The sequence below is a fragment of the Cervus elaphus genome, chromosome 13 (assembly GCF_910594005.1).
Source record: "Cervus elaphus chromosome 13, mCerEla1.1, whole genome shotgun sequence".
Taxonomy (NCBI): Eukaryota; Metazoa; Chordata; class Mammalia; order Artiodactyla; family Cervidae; genus Cervus; species Cervus elaphus.
The window spans coordinates 2,254,531-2,271,240 of record NC_057827.1 but is presented as its reverse complement, the minus strand read 5'-3'; positions in this window follow the sequence as shown (position 1 = coordinate 2,271,240).

Genomic DNA, 16,710 nt, shown 5'->3' with positions numbered 1-16,710 from the left:
ATGAGCTCCGATTCCCCTGCACTGCGTGCAGAGCAATTCCGTGTTGCACATCACACAAGAAAGGAGCCTTGATTTCCTTGATGGCACTCCAGAGAAACCCCAAGAAAACTGTTTCAAGGCTAGAGGGATCCTGAGGTCACTGTAGCCACACAAAAGAGCTCCGTGGACCAAAAATCAACTCGAGATGAGAGGTTAGTCCCTGGCTTCGACTCCAGAGGAATACCACCTTACCACAAGCACCTCAAGAGAAGGCTTCTCTCAGCTCTAGGTATGTGAGAGGTACCCTGGGTTTGCGGCCTCAAGTGGAATGGACACCGCGATGCCCTGACTCGATATAAGGCCGGATATCCCTGCAGTGACTTGAATGCAGGCTCGTCTTGCATCTCCCAAGACGAAAGGATGTCTGAATCCCCTGCAGAGACCACAGAGAAAGACCTAGTTCCGCATCTCATCGCGACCAGAAGCCTCACATCCTTTGAAAACTCCAGAGGTACACGGAGATCAGTGTTTCCAAAGGAGACGATGCCTGACTCCTCGTGAAACTTGATAGGAGTCCCAGGATTCCTGCGGCACGTGGAAAGGGACACTTGGTCTCCCGCCTCAGCTGGAGAGGCGTCCCAATTGCCCTGCCAAGCCTCGAGGAGAATCCCGAGATGTCCCTCGCAACTAGGTAGGAGTCCTGACGTCGCTGAACAAACACGTGGGTGAAAGAGCCATCCCCGTCGTAACTCGAGATAATACCCCAGCTTTCCGCCGTAACTCGAGAAAAACCATGAGACTTCCCCCTCACCGCGAGATGAGGCCCGATTCCCCTGCACGACATGCAGAGCAATTCCGTGTTGCACATCAAACATGAAAGGAGCCTTGATTTCCTTGATGGCACTCCAGAGAAACCCCAAGAACACTGTTTCAAGGCTAGAGGGATCCTGAGGTCACTGTAGAAACATGAAAGAGCTCCGTGGACCAAAAATCAACTCGAAATGAGAGGTTAGTCCCTGGCTTCGACTCCAGAGGAATACCACTTTACCACAAGCACCTCAAGAGGAGGCTTCTCTCAGCTTTAGGTATGGGAGAGGGACCCTGAGTTTGCGGCCTCAAGTGGAATGGACAACGCGATGCCCTGACTTGAAATAAGGCCGGATATCCCTGCAGTGACTTGAATCCAGGCTCGTCTTGCATTTCCCAAGACGAAAGGATGTCTGAATCCCCTGTGGAGACCACAGAGAAAGACCTAGTTCCCCACCTATTCGCGACTGGAGTCCTCACATCCTTTGAAAACTCCAGAGGTACGCGGAGATCAGTGCCTCCAAAGGAGACGATGCCTGACTCCTCGTGAAACTTGATAGGAGTCCCAGGATTCCTGTGACACGTGGAAAGGGACCCTTGGTCTCCCGCCTCAGCTGGAGAGGCGTTACAATTGCCCTGCCAAGCCTCGAGGAGAATCCCGAGTTGTCCCTCGCAACTAGGCAGGAGTCCTTACGTCGCTGAACAAACACGTGGGTGGAAGGGCCATCCCCTTCGTAACTCGAGAATATACCCCAGGTTCCCGCCACAACTCGAGGAAAACCATGAGACTTCCCCCTCGCCACGAGATGAGGCCCGATTCCCCTGCACTGCGTGCAAAGCAATTCCGTGTTGCACATCACACATGAAAGGAGACTTGATTTCCATGATGGCACTCCAGAGAAACCCCAAGAACACTGTTTCAAGGCTAGACGGATCCTGAGGTCACTGTAGCCACACAAAAGAGCTCCGTGGACCAAAAATCACCTTGAGATGAGAGGTAAGTCCCTGGCTTCGACTCCAGAGGAATACCACCTTCCCACAAGCACCTCAAGAGGAGGCTTCTCTCAGCTCTAGGTATGTGAGAGGGACCCTGAGTTTGCGGCCTCAAGTGGAATGGACACCGCGATGCCCTGACTCGAAATAAGGCCGGTTATCCCTGCAGTGACTTGAATGCAGGCTCGTCTTGCATCTCCCAAGACGAAAGGATGTCTGAATCCCCTGTGGAGACCACAGAGAAAGACCTAGTTCCCCATCTCCTCGCGACCGGATGCCTCACATACTTTGAAAACTCCAGAGGTACGCGGAGATCAGTGCCTCCAAAGGAGACGATGCCTGACTCCTCGTGAAACTTGATAGGAGTCCCAGGATTCCTGTGGCACGTGGAAAGGGACCCTTGGTCTCCCGCCTCAGATGGACAGGCGTCCCAATTGCCCTGCCAAGCCTCGAGGAGAATCCCGAGTTGTCCCTCACAACTAGGCAGGAGTCCTGACGTCGCTGAAGAAATACGTGGGTGGAAGGGCCATCCCCATCGTAACTAGAGAATATACCCCAGGTTCCCGCCGCAACTCGAGAAAAACCATGAGACTTCCCCCTCGCCGCGAGATGAGGCCCGATTCCCCTGCACTGCGTGCAGAGCAATTCCGTGTTGCACATCACACATGAAAGGAGCCTTGATTTCCTTGATGGCACTCCAGAGAAACTCCCAAGAACACTGTTTCAAGGCTAGAGGGATCCTGAGGTCACTGTAGCCACACGAAAGAGCTCCGTGGACCAAAAATCAACTCGAGATGAGAGGTTAGTCCCTGGCTTCGACTCCAGAGGAATACCACCTTACCACAAGCACCTCAAGAGGAGGCTTCTCTCAGCTCTAGGTATGTGAGAGGGACCCTGAGATTGCGGCCTCAAGTGGAATGGACACCGTGATGCCCTGACTCGAAATAAGGCCGTATATCCCTGCAGTGACTTGAATGCAGGCTCGTCTTGCATCTCCCAAGACGAAAGGATGTCTGAATCCCCTGTGGAGACCACAGAAAAAGACGTAGTTCCCCACCTCATCGGGACCAGAGGCCTCACATCCTTTGAAAACTCCAGAGGTACGCGGAGATCAGTGCCTACAAAGGAGACGATGCCTGACTCCTCGTGAAACTTGATAGGAGTCCCAGGATTCCTGTGGCACGTGGAAAGGGACCCTTGGTCTCCCGCCTCAGCTGGAGAGGCGTCCCAATTGCCCTGCCAAGCCTCGAGGAGAATCCCGAGTTGTCCCTCGAAACTAGGCAGGAGTCCTGACGTCACTGAACAAACACGTGGATGGAAGGGCCATCCCCGTCGTATCTTGAGAATATACCAAATGTTCCCGCCGCAACTCGAGAAAAACGATGAGACTTCCCCCTCGCCGCGAGATGAGGCCCGATTCCCCTGCACTGCGTGCAGAGCAATTCCGTGTTGCACATCAAACATGAAAGGAGCCTTGATTTCCTTGATGGCACTCCAGAGAAACCCCAAGAACACTGTTTCAAGGCTAGAGGGATCCTTAGGTCACTGTAGCCACACGAAAGAGCTCCGTGGACCAGAAATCAACTCGAGATGAGAGGTTAGTCCCTGGCTTCGACTCCAGAGGAATACCACCTTACCACAAGCACCTCAAGAGGAGGCTTCTCTCAGCTCTATGAATGTGAGAGGGACCCTGAGTTTGCGGCCTCAAGTGGAATGGACACCGCGATGCCCTGAATCGAAATAAGGGGGGATATCCCTGCAGTGACTTGAATGCAGGCTCGTCTTGCATCTCCCAAGACGAAAGGATGTCTGAATCCCCTGTGGAGACCACAGAAAAAGACCTAGTTCCCCACCTCATCGCGACCGGAGGCCTCACATCCTTTGGAAACTCCAGAGGTACGCGGAGATCAGTTACTCCAAAGGAGACGATGCCTGACTCCTCGTGAAACTTGATAGGAGTCCCAGGATTCCTGTGGCACGTGGAAAGGGACACTTGGTCTCCCGCCTCAGCTGGAGAGGCGTCCCAATTGCCCTGCCAAGCCTCGAGGAGAATCCCGAGTTGTCCCTCGCAACTAGGCAGGAGTCCTGACGTCGCTGAACAAACACGTGTGTGGAAGGGCCATCCCCGTCGTAACTCGAGAATATACCCCAGGTTCCCGCCGCAACTCGAGAAAAACCATGAGACTTCCCCCTCGCCGCGAGATGAGGCCCGATTCCCCTGCACTGCGTGCAGAGCAATTCCGTGATGCACATCACACATGAAAGGAGCGTTGATTTCCTTGATGGCAATCCAGAGAAACCCCAAGAACACTGTTTCAACGCTAGAAAGATTCTGAGGTCACTGTAGCAACTCGAAAGAGCTCCGTGGACCACAAATCAACTCGTATGAGAGGGTAGTTCCTGGCTTCGACTCCAGAGGAATACCACCTTACCACAAGCACCTCAAGAGGAGGCTTCTCTCAGCTCTAGGTATGTGAGAGGGACCCTGAATTTGCGGCCTCAAGTGGAATGGACACCGCGATTCCCTGACTCGAAATAAGGCTGGATATCCCTGCAGTGACTTGAATGCCGGCTCGTCTTGCATCTCCCAAGAAGAAAGGATGTTTGAATCCCCTGTGGAACCACAGAGAAAGACCTAGTTCCCCACCTCATCGCGACCGGAGGCCTCACATCCTTTGAAAACTCCAGAGGTAGGCGGAGATCAGGGCCTCCAAAGGGGACGATGCCTGACTCCTCGTGAAACTTGATAGGAGTCCCAGGATTCCTGTGGCACGTGGAAAGGGACACTTGGTGTCCCGCCTCAGCTGGAGAGGAATCCCAATTGCCCTGCCAAGCCTCGAGGAGAATTCCGAGATGTCCCTCGCAACTAGGCAGGAGTCCTGACGTCGCTGAACAAACACGTGTGTGGGAGGGCCATCCCCGTCGTAACTCGAGAATATACCCCAGGTTCTCGCCGCAACTCAAGAAAAACCATGAGACTTCCCCCTCGCCGCGAGATGAGGCCCGATTCCCCTGCACTGCGTGCAGAGCAATTCCGTGTTGCACATCACACATGAAAGGAGCCTTGATTTCCTTGATGGCACTCCAGAGAAACCCCAAGAACACTGTTTGAAGGCTAGAGGGATCGTGAGGTCACTGTAGCAACTCGAAAGAGCTCCGTGGACCAAAAATCAACTCGAGATGAGAGGTTAGTCCCTGGCTTCGACTCCAGAGGAATACCACCTTACCACAAGCACCTCAAGAGGAGGCTTCTCTCAGCTCTAGGTATGTGAGAGGGACCCTGAGTTTGCGGCCTCATGTGGAATGGACACCGCGATTCCCTGACTCGAAATAAGGCCGGATATCCCTGCAGTGACTTGAATGCCGGCTCGTCTTGCATCTCCCAAGATGAAAGGATGTTTGAATCCCCTGTGGAGACCACAGAGAAAGACCTAGTTCCCCACCTCATCGCGACCGGAGGCCTCACATCCTTTGAAAACTCCAGAGGTACGTGGAGATCAGTGCCTCCAAAGGGGACGATGCCTGACTCCTCGTGAAACTTGATAGGAGTCCAAGGATTCCTGTGGCACGTGGAAAGGTACCCTTTGTCTCCCACCTCAGCTGGAGAGGCGTCCCAATTGCCCTGCCAAGCCTCGAGGAGAATCCCGAGTTGTCCCTCGCAACTAGGCAGGAGTCCTGACGTCGCTGAACAAACACGTGGGTGGAAGGGCCATCACCGTCGTAACTCGAGAATATACCCCAGGTTCCCGCCGCAATTCGCGAAAAACCATGAGACTTCCCCCTCGGTGCGAGATGAGGCCCGATTCCCCTGCACTGCATGCAGAGCAATTCCGTGTTGCACATCAAACATGAAAGGAGATTTGATTTCCTTGATGGCACTCCAGAGAAACCCCAAGAACACTTTTTCAAGGCTAGAGTGATCCTGAGGTCACTGTAGCAACACGAAAGAGCTCCGTGGCCCAAAAATCAACTCGAGATGAGAGGTTAGTCCCTGGCTTCGACTCCAGAGGAATACCACCTTACCACAAGCACCTCAAGAGGAGGCTTCTCTCAGCTCTAGGTATGTGAGAGGGACCCTGATTTTGCGGCCTCAAGTGGAATGGACACTGCGATGCCCTGACACGAAATAAGGCCGGATATGCCTGCAGTGACTTGAATGCAGGCTCGTCTTGCATCTCCCAAGATGAAAGGATGTCTGAATCCCCTGTGGAGACCACAGAGAAAGACCTAGTTCCCCACCTCATCGCGACCGGAGGCCTCACATCCTTTGAAAACTCCAGAGGTACGCGGAGATCAGTGCCTCCAAAGGAGACGATGCCTGACTCCTCCTGAAACTTGATAGGAGTCCCAGGATTCCTGTGCCACGTGGAAAGGGACCCTTGGTCTCCCGCCTCAGGTGGAGAGGCGTCCCAATTGCCCTGCCAAGCCTCGAGGAGAATCCCGAGTTGTCCCTCACAACTAGGCAGGAGTCCTGACGTCGCTGAACAAACACGTGGGTGGAAGGGCTTTCCTCATCGTAACTCGAGAATATACCTCAGGTTCCCACCGCAAATCGAGAAAACCATGAGACTTCCCCCTCGCCGCAAAATGAGGCCCGATACCCTGCACTGCGTGCAGAGCAATTCCGTGTTGCACATCACACATGAAAGGAGACTTGATTTCCTTGATGGCACTCCAGAGAAACCCCAAGAAGAATGTTTCAAGGCTAGAGGGAACCTGAGGTCACTGTAGCAACAAGAAAGAGCTCCGTGGACCAAAAATCAACTCGAAATGAGAGGTTAGTCCCTGGCTTCGACTCCAGAGGAATACCACCTTACCACAAGCACCTCAAGAGGAGGCTTCTCTCAGCTCTAGGTATGTGAGAGGGACCCTGAATTTGCGGCCTCAAGTGGAATGGACACCGCGATGCCCTGACTCAAAATAAGGCCGGATATCCCTGCAGTGACTTGAATGCAGGCTCGTCTTGCATCTCCCAAGACGAAAGGATGTCTGAATCCCCTGTGGAGACCACAGAGAAAGACCTAGTTCCCCACCTCATCGCGACCGAAGGCCTCACATCCTTTGAAAACTCCAGAGGTACGCGGAGATCAGTGCCTCCAAAGGAGACGATGCCTGACTCCTCCTGAAACTTGATAGGAGTCCAAGGATTCCTGTGGCACGTGGAAAGGGACCCTTGGTCTCCCGCCTCAGCTGGAGAGGCGTCCCAATTGCCCTGCCAAGCCTCGAGGAGAATCCCGAGTTGTCCCTCGCAACTAGGCAGGAGTCCTGACGTGGCTGAACAAACACGTGGGTGGAAGGGCCATCCCCGTCGTAACTCGAGAATAAACCCCAGGTTCCCGCCGCAACTCGAGAAAAACCATGAGACTTCCCCCTCGCCGCGAGATGAGGCCCGATTCCCCTGCACTGCGTGCAGAGCAATTCCGTGTTGCACATCACACATGAAAGGAGCCTTGATTTCCTTGATGGCACTCCAGAGAAACCCCAAGAACACTCTTTCAAGGCTAGAGGGATCCTGAGGTCACTGTAGCAACACGAAAGAGCTCCGTGGTCAAGAAATCAACTCGAGATGAGAGGTTAGTCCCTGGCTTCGACTCCAGAGGAATACCACCTTACCACAAGCACCTCAAGAGGAGGCTTCTCTCAGCTCTAGGTATGTAAGAGGGACCCTGAGTTTGCGGCCTCAAGTGGAATGGACACCGTGATGCCCTGACTCGAAATAAGGCCGGATATCCCTGCAGTGACTGGAATGCAGGCTCGTCTTGCATCTCCCAAGACGAAAGGATGTCTGAATCCCCTGTGGAGACCACAGAGAAAGACCTAGTTCCCCACCTCATCGCGACCGGAGTCCTCACATCCTTTGAAAACTCCAGAGGTACGCGGAGATCAGTGCCTCCAAAGGAGACGATGCCTGACTCCTCGTGAAACTTGATAGGAGTCCCAGGATTCCTGTGACACGTGGAAAGGGACCCTTGGTCTCCCGCCTCAGCTGGAGAGGCGTACCAATTGCCTTGCCAAGCCTCGAGGGGAATCGCGAGTTGTCCCTAGCAACTAGGCAGGAGTCCTGACGTCGGTGAACAAACACGTGTGTGGAAGGGCCATCCCCGTCGTAATGCGAGAATATACCCCAGGTTCCCGCTCAACTCGAGAAAAACAATGAGACTTCTCCCTCGCCGCGAGATGAGGCCCGATTCCCCTGCACTGTGTGCAGAGCAATTCCGTGTTGCACATCACACATGAAAAAAGCCTTGATTTCCTTGATGGCACTCCAGAGAAACGCCAAGAACACTGTTTCAAGGCTAGAGGGATCCTGAGGTCTCTGTAGCAACACGAAAGAGCTCCGTGGACCAAAAATCAACTTGAGATGAGAGGTTAGTCCCTGGCTTCGACTCCAGAGGAATACCACCTTACCACAAGCACCTCAAGAGGAGGCTTCTCTCATCTCTAGGTATGTGAGAGGGACCGTGAGTTTGCGGCCTCAAATGGTATGGACACTGCGATGCCCTGACGCGAAATAAGGCCGGATATCCCTGCAGTGACTTGAATGCAGGCTCGTCTTGCATCACCCAAGATGAAAGGATGTCTGAATCCCCTATGGAGACCACAGAGAAAGACCTAGTTCCCCACCTCATCGCGACCGGAGGCCTCACATCCTTTGAAAACTTCAGAGTTACACGGAGATCAGTGCCTCCAAAGGAGACGATGCCTGACTCCTCCTGAAACTTGATAGGAGTCCCTGGATTCCTGTGGCACGTGGAAAGGGACGCTTGGTCTCCCGCCTCAGCTGGAGAGGTGTCCCAATTGCCCTGCCAAACATCGAGGAGAATCACGAGTTGTCCCTCACAACTAGGCAGGAATCCTGACGTCGCTGAACAAACACGTGGGTGGAAGGGCTTTCCTCATCGTAACTCGAGAATATACCCCAGGTTCCCACCGCAACTCGAGAAAACCATGAGACTTCCCCCTCGCCGCAAAATGAGGCCCTATACCCTGCACTGCGTGCAGAGCAATTCCGTGTTGCACATCACACATGAAAGGAGACTTGATTTCCTTGATGGCACTCCAGAGAAACCCCAAGAACACTCTTTCAAGGCTAGAGGGAACCTGAGGTCACTGTAGCAACACGAAAGAGCTCCGTGGACCAAAAATCAACTCGAAATGAGAGGTTAGTCCCTGGCTTCGACTCCAGAGGAATACCACCTTACCACAAGCACCTCAAGAGGAGGCTTCTCTCAGCTCTAGGTATGTGAGAGGGACCCTGAGTTTGCGGCCTCAAGTGGAATGGACACCGCGACGCCCATGACTCGAAATAAGGCCGGATATCCCTGCAGTGACTTGAATGCAGGCTCCTCTTGCATCTCCCAAGACGAAAGGATGTCTGAATCCCCTGTGGAGACCACAGAGAAAGACCTAGTTCCCCACCTCATCGCGACCGGAGGCCTCACATCCTTTGGAAACTCCAGAGGTACGCGGAGATCAGTGCCTCCAAAGGAGACGATGCCTGACTCCTCCTGAAACTTGATAGGCGTCCAAGGATTCCTTTGGCACGTGGAAAGGGGCCCTTGGTCTCCCGCCTCAGCTGGAGAGGCGTACCAATTGCCCTGCCAAGCCTCGAGGAGAATCACGAGTTGTCCCTCGCAACTAGGCAGGAGTACTGACGTCGGTGAACAAACACGTGTGTGGAAGGGCCATCCCCGTCGTAACTCGAGAATACACCCCAGGTTCCCGCCGCAACTCGAGAAAAACCATGAGACTTCTCCCTCGCCGCGAGATGAGGCCCGATTCCCCTGCACTGTGTGCAGAGCAATTCCGTGTTGCACATCACACATGAAAAAAGCCTTGATTTCCTTGATGGCACTCCAGAGAAACCCCAAGAACACTGTTTCAAGGCTAGAGGGATCCTGAATTCTCTGTAGCAACACGAAAGAGCTCCGTGCACCAAAAATCAACTCGAGATGAGAGGTTAGTCCCTGGCTTCGACTCCAGAGGAATACCACCTTACGACAAGCACCTCAAGAAGAGGCTTCTCTCAGCTCTATGTATGTGAGAGTGACCCTGAGTTTGCGGCCTCACGTGGAATGGAAACCGCGATTCCCTGACTCGAAATAAGGCCGGATATCCCTGCAGTGACTTGAATGCAGGCTCGTCTTGCATCTCCCAAGGCGAAAGGGTGTCTGAATTCCCTGTGGAGACCACAGAGAAAGACCTAGTTCCCCACCTCATCGCGACCGGAGGCCTCACATCCTTTGAAAACTCCAGAGGTATGTGGAGATCAGTGCCTCCAAAGGAGACGATGCCTGACTCCTCCTGAAACTTGATAGGAGTCCAAGGATTCCTGTGGCACGTGGAAAGGGACCCTTGGTCTCCCGCCTCAGCTGGAGAGGCGTCCCAATTGCCCTGCCAAGCCTCGAGGAGAATCCCGAGTTGTCCCTCGCAACTAGGCAGGAGTCCTGACGTGGCTGAACAAACACGTGGGTGGAAGGGCCATCCCCGTCGTAACTCGAGAATACACCACAGGTTCCCGCCGAAACTCGAGAAAAACCATGAGACTTCCCCCTCGCCGAGAGATGAGGCCCGATTCCCCTGCACTTCGTGCAGAGCAATTCCGTGTTGCACATCAAACATGAAAGGAGCCTTGATTTCCTTGATGGCACTGCAGAGAAACCCCAAGAACACTGTTTCAAGGCTAAAGGGATTCTGAGGTCACTGTAGCAACATGAAAGAGCTCCGTGGACCAAAAATCAACTCGAGATGAGAGGTTAGTCCCTGGCTTCGACTCCAGAGGAATACCACCTTACCACAAGCACCTCAAGAGGAGGCTTCTCTCAGCTCTAGGTATGTGAGAGGGACCCTGAGTTTGCGTCCTCAAGTGGAATGGACACCGCGATGCCCTGACTCGAAATAAGGCCGGACATCCCTGCAGTGACTTGAATGCAGGCTCGTCTTGCATCTCCTAAGACGAAAGGATGTCTGAATCCCCTGTGGAGACCACAGAGAAAGACCTACTTCCCCACCTCATCGCGACCGGAGGCCTCACATCCTTTGAAAACTCCAGAGGTACGCGGAGATCAGTGCCTCCAAAGGAGACGATGCCTGACTCCTCGTGAAACTTGATAGGAGTCCCTGGATTCCTGTGGCACGTGGAAAGGGACACTTGGTCTCCCGCCTCAGCTTGAGAGGCGTCCCAATTGCCCTGCCAAGCCTCGAGGAGAATCCCGAGTTGTCCCTCGCAACTAGGCAGGAGTCCTGACGTCGCTGAACAAACACGTGTGTGGAAGGGCCATCCCCGATGTAACTCGAGAATATACCCCAGGTTCCCGCCGCAACTCGAGTAAAACCATGAGACTTCCCCCTCGCCGCAAAATGAGGACCGATACCCTGCACTGCGTGCAGAGCAATTCCGTGTTGCACATCACACATGAAAGGAGCCTTGATTTCCTTGATGGCACTCCAGAGAATCCCCAGGAACACTGTTTCAATGCTAGAGGGAACCTGAGGTCACTGTAGCAACAAGAAAGAGCTCCGTGGACCAAAAATCAACTTGAAATGAGAGGTTAGTCCCTGGCTTCGACTCCAGAGGAATACCACCTTACCACAAGCACCTCAAGAGGAGGCTTCTCTCAGCTCTAGGTATGTGAGAGGGACCCTGATTTTGCGGCCTCAAGTGGAATGGACACCGCGATGCCCTGACTCGAAATAAGGCCGGATATCCCTAGAGTGACTTGAATGCAGGCACGTCTTGCATCTCCCAAGATGAAAGGATGTCTGAATCCCCTGTGGAGAACACAGAAAAAGACCTAGTTCCCCACCTCATCGCGACCGGAGGCCTCACATCCTTTGAAAACTCCAGAGGTACGCGGAGATCAGTGCCTCCAAAGGAGACGATGCCTGACTACTCGTGAAACTTGATAGGAGTCCCAGGAATCCTGTGACACGTGGAAAGGGACCCTTGGTCTCCCGCCTCAGCTGGAGAGGCGTCCCAATTGCCCTGCCAAGCCTCGAGGAGAATCCCGAGTTGTCCCTCGCAACTAGGCAGGAATCCTGACGTCGCTGAACAAACACGTGGGTGGAGGGGCCATCCCCGTCATAACTCGAGGATAAACCCCAGGTTCCCGCCGCAACTCGAGAAACACCATGAGACTTCGCCCTCGCCGCGAGATGAGGCCCGATTCCCCTGCACTGCGTGCAGAGCAATACCGTGTTGCACATCAAACATGAAAGGAGCCTTGATTTCCTTGATGGCACTGCAGAGAAACCCCAAGAACACTGTTTCAAGGCTAGAGGGATCCTGAGGTCACTGTAGCCACACGAAAGAGCTCCGTGGCCCAAAAATCAACACGAGATGAGAGGTTAGTCCCTGGCTTCGACTCCAGAGGAATACCACCTTACCACAAGCACCTCAAGAGGAGGCTTCTCTCAGCTCTAGGTATGTAAGAGGGACCCTAAGTTTGCGGCCTCAAGTGGAATGGACACCGCGGTGCCCTGACTCAAAATAAGGACGGATATCCCTGCAGTGACTTGAATGCAGGCTTGTCTTGCATCTCCCAAGACGAAAGGATGACTGAATCCCCTGTGGAGACCACAGAAAAAGACCTAGTTCCCCACCTCATCGCGACCGGAGGCCTCACATCCTTTGAAAACTCCAGAGGTACGCGGAGATCAGTGCCTCCAAAGGAGACTATGCCTGACTCCTCGTGAAACTTGATAGGAGTTCCAGGATTCCTGGGGCACGTGGAAAGGTACCCTTTGTCTCCCACCTCAGCTGGAGAGGCGTCCCAATTGCCCTGCCAAGCCTCGAGGAGAATCCCGAGTTGTCCCTCGCAACTAGGCAGAAGTCCTGACCTCGCTGAACAAACACGTGTGTGGAAGGGCCATCCCCGTCGTAACTCGAGAATATACCCCAGGTTCCCGCCGCAATTCACCGAAAACCATGAGACTTCCCCCTCGCCGCGAGATGAGGCCCGATTCCCATGCACTGCATGCAGAGCAATTCCGTGTTGCACATCAAACATGAAAGGAGCCTTGATTTCCTTGATGGCACTCCAGAGAATCCCCAAGAACACTGTTTCAAGGCTAGAGGGATCCTGACGTCACTGTAGCCACACGAAAGAGCTCCGTGGACCAGAAATCAACTCGAAATGAGAGGTTAGTCCCTGGCATCGACTCCAGAGGAATACCACCTTACCACAAGCACCTCAAGAGGAGGCTTCTCTCAGCTCTAGGTTTGTGAGAGGGACCCTGATATTGCGGCCTCAAATGGTATGGACACTGCGATGCCCTGACGCGAAATAAGGCCGGATATCCCTGCAGTGACTTGAATGCAGGCTCGTCTTGCATCACCCAAGATGAAAGGATGTCTGAATCCCCTATGGAGACCACAGAGAAAGACCTAGTTCCCCACCTCATCGCGACCGGAGGCCTCACATCCTTTGAAAACTTCAGAGTTACACGGAGATCAGTGCCTCCAAAGGAGACGATGCCTGACTCCTCGTGAAACTTGATAGGAGTCCCTGGATTCCTGTGGCACGTGGAAAGGGACCCTTGGTCTCCCGCCTCAGCTGGAGAGGTGTCCCAATTGCCCTGCCAAGCATCGAGGAGAATCACGAGTTGTCCCTCACAACTAGGCAGGAGTCCTGACGTCGCTGAACAAACACGTGGGTGGAAGGGCTTTCCTCATCGTAACTCGAGAATATACCCCAGGTTCCCACCGCAACTCGAGAAAACCATGAGACTTCCCCCTCGCCGCAAAATGAGGCCCTATACCCTGCACTGCGTGCAGAGCAATTTCGAGTTGCACATCACACATGAAAGGAGCCTTGATTTCCTTTATGGCACTCCAGAGAAACCCCAAGAACACTGTTTCAAGGCTAGAGGGATCCTGAGGTCACTGTAGCAACATGAAAGAGCTCCGTGGACCAAAAATCAACTCCAGATGAGAGGTTACTCGCTGGCTTCGACTCCAGAGGAATACCGACTTACCACAAGCACCTCAAGAGGAGGCTTCTCTCAGCTCTAGGTATGTCAGAGGGACCCTGAGTTTGCGGCCTCAAGTGGAATGGACACCGCGATGCCCTGACTCGAAATAAGGCCGGATATCCCTGCAGTGACGTGAATGCAGGCTCGTCTTGCATCTCCCAAGACGAAAGGATGTCTGAATCCCATGTGGAGACCACAGAGAAAGACATTGTTCCCCACCTCATCGCGACCGGAGGCCTCACATCCTTTGAAAACTCCAGAGGTACGTGGAGATCAGTGCCTCCAAAGGGGATGATGCCTGACTCCTCGTGAAACTTGATAGGAGTCCCAGGATTCCTGTGGCACGTGGAAAGGGACACTTGGTCTCCCGCCTCAGCTGCAGAGGCATCACAATTGCCCTGCCAAGCCTCGAGGAGAATCCCGAGTTGTCCCTCGCAACTAGGCAGGAGTCCTGACGTCGCGGAACAAACACGTGGGTGGAAGGGCCTTCACCGTCGTAACTCGAGAATATACCCCAGGTTCCCACCGCAACTGGATAAAACCATGAGACTTCCCCCTCGCCGCAAAATGAGGCCCGATACCCTGCACTGAGTGCAGAGCAATTCCGTGTTGCACATCACACATGAAAGGAGCCTTGATTTCCTTGATGGCACTCCAGAGAAACCCCAAGAACACTGTTTCAAGGCTAGAGGGAACCTGAGGTCACTGTAGCAACAAGAAAAAGCTCCGTGGACCAAAAATCAACTCGAAATGAGAGGTTAGTCCCTGGCTTCGACTCCAGAGGAATACCACCTTACCACAAGCACCTCAAGAGGAGGCTTCTCTCAGCTCTAGGTATGTGAGAGCGACCCTGATTTTGCGGACTCAAGTGGAATGGACACTGCGATGCCCTGACGCGAAATAAGGCCGGATATCCCTGCAGTGACTTGAATGCAGGCTCGTCTTGCATCTCCCAAGACGAAAGGATGTCTGAATCCCATGTGGAGACCACAGAGAAAGACCTAGTTCCCCACCTCATCGCGACCGGAGGCCTCACATCCTTTGAAAACTCCAGAGGTACGCGGAGATCAGTGCCTCCAAAGGAGACGATGCCTGACTCCTCCTGAAACTTGATAGGAGTCCCAGGATTCCTGTGCCACGTGGAAAGGGACCCTTGGTCTCCCGCCTCAGCTGGAGAGGCGTCCCAATTGCCCTGCCAAGCCTCGAGGAGAATCCCGAGGTGTCCCTCGCAACTAGGCAGGAGTCCTGACGTCGCTGAACAAACACGTGTGTGGAAGGGCCATCCCTGTCGTAACTCGAGAATATACCCCAGGTTCCCGCCGCAACTCGAGAAAAACCATGAGACTTCCCCCTCGCCGCGAGATGAGGCCCGATTCCCCTGCACTGCGTGCAGAGCAATTCCGTGTTGCACATCACACATGAAAGGAGCCTTGATTTCCTTGATGGCACTCCAGAGAAACCCCAAGAACACTGTTTCAAGGCTAGAGGGATCCTCAGGTCACTGTAGCAACACAAAAGAGCTCCGTGGACCAAAAATCAACTTGAGATGAGTGGGTAGTCCCTGGCTTCGACTCCAGAGGAATACCACCTTACCACAAGCACCTCAAGAGGAGGCTTCTCTCAGCTCTAGGTATGTGAGAGGGACCGTGAGTTTGCGGCCTCAAATGGTATGGACACTGCGATGCCCTGACGCGAAATAAGGCCGGATATCCCTGCAGTGACTTGAATGCAGGCTCGTCTTGCATCACCCAAGATGAAAGGATGTCTGAATCCCCTATGGAGACCACAGAGAAAGACCTAGTTCCCCACCTCATCGTGACCGGAGGCCTCACATCCTTTGAAAACTTCAGAGTTACACGGAGATCAGTGCCTCCAAAGGAGACGATGCCTGACTCCTCGTGAAACTTGACAGGAGTCCCTGGATTCCTGTGGCACGTGGAAAGGGACCCTTGGTCTCCCGCCTCAGCTGGAGAGGTGTCCCAATTGCCCTGCCAAGCCTCGAAGAGAATCTCGAGTTGTCCCTCAACAACTAGGCAGGAGTCCTGACGTCGCTGAACAAACACGTGGGTGGAAGGGCTTTCCTCATCGTAACTCGAGAATATACCCCAGGTTCCCACCGCAACTCGAGAAAACCATGAGACTTCCCCCTCGCCGCAAAATGAGGCCCTATACCCTGCACTGCGTGCAGAGCAATTTCGTGTTGCACATCACACATGAAAGGAGACTTGATTTCCTTGATGGCACTCCAGAGAAACCCCAAGAACACTTTTTCAAGGCTAGAGGAAACCTGAGGTCACTGTAGCAACAAGAAAGAGCTCCGTGGACCAAAAATCAACTCGAAATGAGAGGTTCGTTCCTGGCTTCGACTCCAGAGGAATACCACCTTACCACAAGCACCTCAAGAGGAGGCTTCTCTCAGCTCTAGGTATGTCAGAGGGACCCTGAGTTTGCGGCCTCAAGTGGAATGGACACCGCCATGCCCTGACTCAAAATAAGGCCGGATATCCCTGCAGTGACTTGAATGCAGGCTCGTCTTGCATCTCCCAAGACGAAAGGATGTCTGAATCCCCTGTGGAGACCACAGAGAAAGACCTAGTTCCCCACCTCATCGCGACCGGAGGCCTCACATCCTTTGAAAACTCCAGAGGTACGCGGAGATCAGTGCCTCCAAAGGAGACGATGCCTGACTCCTCCTGAAACTTGATAGGAGTCCAAGGATTCCTGTGGCACGTGGAAAGGGACCCTTGGTCTCCCGCCTCAGCTGGAGAGGCGTCCCAATTGCCCTGCCAAGCCTCGAGGAGAATCCCGAGTTGTCCCTCGCAACTAGGCAGGAGTCCTGACGTGGCTGAACAAACACGTGGGTGGAAGGGCCATCCCCGTCGTAACTCGAGAATACACCACAGGTTCCCGCCGCAACTCGAGAAAAACCATGAGACTTCCCCTTCGCCGCGAGATGAG